This window comes from Sipha flava, unplaced genomic scaffold (assembly GCF_003268045.1).
Source record: "Sipha flava isolate LNK unplaced genomic scaffold, YSA_version1 258_pilon_pilon, whole genome shotgun sequence".
NCBI classification, from domain to species: Eukaryota; Metazoa; Arthropoda; class Insecta; order Hemiptera; family Aphididae; genus Sipha; species Sipha flava.
Window position 1 is genome coordinate 205045 of NW_020272917.1, and position 4249 is coordinate 209293.

Here is a 4249-nt window from a genome sequence, read left to right on the forward strand (position 1 = left end):
TTCCCATGCTTTATCATGGACAACGGTTCGCGGACCGGTGGCAGTTAACAATGTCAACAGGAAAAATCGACAATTTCGACGAGAACATTTTTCCCACGTATCCGTTTGACTTGTTATCTTTTAAGCACCCTGTATGTGAGCACGCACGTGTTTATTCGACGTTGACAATCGCTTATAATATTATAAACATAAATACAACGCGATACGATTCGACTACAACGAAGTGAATACGGTTTAGTTTTTTTCTACGTTCGTTACCCTTTCCGAGAGCTCTTAAAGGGGTAGTTCGATTACTACTGGCACTTACAACCGACGACCGCGCGGGGTCAATGTCACAATTTGACTCGGTCGCGTGTTTTTACTGTATCGAAAAATCTACCGATCGTGTACACGCTTAAAAATGCGTATACGAAATAGTACACACAAACGTAATACACATTTTTATGAAACAGCAATACAATATCGTGTAATTTTTGTAAGCGCGCGCGACGTCTTGAAAACGAGTCTCCGCGGGTGCCTATTTATTCAATTACGACTCGTATATATATACATATATGTACACAAACTATATTTATTTTTTTTTATTTTTTTTTTTGTATTGATATGCCTACATTTGATAGTAACAAAAATAACACAAAAAGTATATTATATATAAAAAAATTATACATAATAATGAATAAATTAATATTATTTGTGCTTTCATACGACTCGATGGCGGCTGTTCGCAATCTTACAGTACATTTTACTATTTTCAAAAAACCAATCGTCTTTTGTATTGATACGACGAAAAAACAAGACTTCCAAGTATTCTATTGCATATTATTATTTTGCGGTCAAATCAAGATTGCCGGTTGACTATGACACGTATGATTGACGCATTTGTCGAGGCCGAAACCAATTTGATTTTTCGACCTGTTATCGAATTCTGTCGCAACTTTCTTTATTTTATCGCGTCGAAAAACGTTTTATCGGTTAACAACAACCGAATAAACTTGGGGAAAAATATACGTGTGTAATGTGTGAGGGACGGATTTATGTGTAAATTTATGGATTTATTCAAATATTTAAAATCTGATAGGAAATGTCAAATATGCAAGACTAGCTATTCTTATTAAAATAACATTAAAATTATTTTAATTATTCTGCATATTTTTGACTCTTAATTTTTTTGGGGTATTAATGAATAATTACATTTTAATTATGTACCTATATTTTTATATTTTTTTAATTTTTGTTAGCCCTTTTAGAAATATTATTAAGCTCAACAATTTAATAAAATACAATAGATAAAACATTTTTATGTCATATAAAAATATTAAAATAATAAAAGATTATATACAGAAATCAGTCTTGTAAATGAAGGAAATAATCAGAATGAGAGCAGATTTTGAATTGGAATTTAGAATGCTGAAATAATTAAATGGGATATTGAGAGACTTAAAAGATTTAATTAATATTTTGAGTTTAATGCATACAAAAGTATATTTTTGAAATTAATGCATATTTTCGTTCTGATCACCCTGTGGAATAAGGTAAATCGACTGATATGAATTCGATTAATAAAAAATAATTTTGTTTTCACTTTTTAAATGTGGATTAATATTTTGACGAGGAATATTATTGATAAAAATTTAGATTATTATTGGTAAATACTGTTAAATTGTAGCAAGGGTAAAAAAAAAAAGTTTTACAATTCCTTTTTTCCATTTTAATATAGAAATATATACCATTGACAATAAGTACAATATTTTGTACAAAAGAACGGGCGTTTTGGTATGGATGTAAAAATATGATTAAATGCATTTGGGTGAAATGGAGAGAAGTGTCGAACACTTTATATAAGATAATTGCAGTGAGGAAAATGTTATAGGAGTGTAATGAGATCGACTATGTTGTATGGTTCCTGGATGGTTGACAAGAGAAAATAACAATATATGTGTTCTACGGATATAATAATGCTTAGATGGATTATTGGAAAGACAAGAGAAGATAAAATAAGGAACGAATATGTGAGAGGTAGTATTGGTGTAGCTTCAATGATGGATAAGATGAGAGAAAATAGACGAAATAATTTGGGCATATGATGAGGTGAGAGGAAATAAAAGCAGCAAGAGTGGTTATGAAAATGAACGTTGAAGGAAAATAAGGAAGAGGAAGACCAAAAAAAAAATTATTGGATACGATTGAAAATGATATGAGGGCTATTGGTATGTGCGTAAAAATCTATGTAAAAAATCGAGAGTGGAGGTTAAGAACAAAGGTGGTCGATCCCAAAAAGTCGAGAGAAAGGCGAAGGAGAAAAAGAATATGAAACACATTTTGAATATTTTTGTGAATATAATTCCGTCCCGTAGTTATATTTATGTATTTAACCACGTTATTTGTTACCAATCATTATAATGTAGTACTTGTACAGTCGTCGCTGTTGGAAGAGTTGAAGGCGTTAGGTTTTATATTACCGAGTCACAAGGCTAATCAGTAAAAGGTTTGAAGATTTATCATGTTTTAGAATAAAATAGCCGATAACAAGATAATTGCAATATTTTTCCAAAGCTATTTGTAAATATCTCATAAATAATTATCACATGATACCTGTAATAGTTTAGTGTTAATAATTCGTGACAAATAAACGAAAAACGAATGGCAAAAATATTACATTGTATGTTAATAGGTACAAAAGACATTGAATACGACAACTGTAATTTTTAAATTAATTTTACTCGTATACCATAATTATTATTAAACAGTATTTCGTTTCCTATTATATTATCGCTGTGAGAGGTATATTTTAAATAAACCGTTTCGTGTTCAAAACACGCGCACGAGTTTTCACGATATGTTTTCTGATTCGGATATGATGCTTTATAGCCTGTAAACAGTTTTCGTTCTCTGCCGTCAGAATATGGGCGAACGTGCTTTCGTCAGACATGTTTGTTTTACAAATGTCCAAAACACTTAGATTTTACGAACGATTTGTACCTATGCTTAACTTTTGAGCTACGCAATGTAGTAAAATTCTCAATTTCATACGTTCGTTGTGACGTACAAATATTGTTTAATAACGTTTATCAACAAGCCGAAGTGCGGATTAAAAAAAAAAAAAAAACTCGGGAACCAAGAGTGACCAACCCCAAATAGTTGGGAGAAAGACGAAGGAGACGAAGAACCAAAATTCAACACGTTACTTAAAATTATAAAATTAGTTAAACACTTCCGATTTTTTTTTTTCGGTTCCTGTGGGCAGAGGTGGAACTAGGAATTTTCACGCCAGGGGAAAATGTTAAAATTACGACCTATCATAGACCAATAATCAAATACTCTTCTCGGGAATTCTTTTCTAATAATTAATATACAATCATACTGATTAAGTTTTAACCTAATAACAGTATTTAACAAAGATAATAATGTCAAATTAATTGTTAATAATTACAAAAATTACACCCTCTAAAATGTTACGCCCGGGGATGAATCCCAGTCTTCCACTCCTGGCTGTGGGCATAATGAATCTAACCCTTAGGTAAAAATTTCTACATCCGGCACTCGTTCTGATCACTTTATACACGGCGCCAACCAATGGCGCCGAACCCAAAATTGAGGTTTGACACCTTTTGAAAGTTAAGGACAGGGCAGTTTCACATATCTGTTTACTTAAAAGAAAAAAGCGTCCTCAAAACTTGTCTAGCGTTATAATTATAACGTAACAATATTAAGGAGACGCTAAAATTTCTGAAAATTAGTTGGAGTACTCCGTTCCCCCCCCCGTGTCCCCCTGCATCCCCCTGCAAGTCAAGCACTGGATGGATAGTTATCGCGGCCACGTATTATTTATTGTACCCTGTACTATATTTTATTATTATTTATTGTTATTATTATTATTTATTTATTATTATTACTTTATTATATACACGCACGCGTTTACGAGCGTTTACACGTTAACTGGAACGTGCGCGAACAAACGCTTTCGTCGAGCCGTAAAAATCGCGCGTCATTCCTCTTCGCGCGCGCACACTGAACGCGCGCACCCCTTTCCGTGACGCAATCGTCGAACAACGTGTTCCGTTTGACGGAATCGATTTCGTACCGTTGTTTTATGATTCGCGCACGTGACAATATTCGTGTACAAACCGGGGACGTAGTGTATCGAAAACAACAACAGCGGCTTTCCGGCACATCGTGGCCTACATAAACGTACGCGCGGCTGTAAATCGCGGACAGCGTTACGGCCGAACATTTCGAACGCGCAACGTTT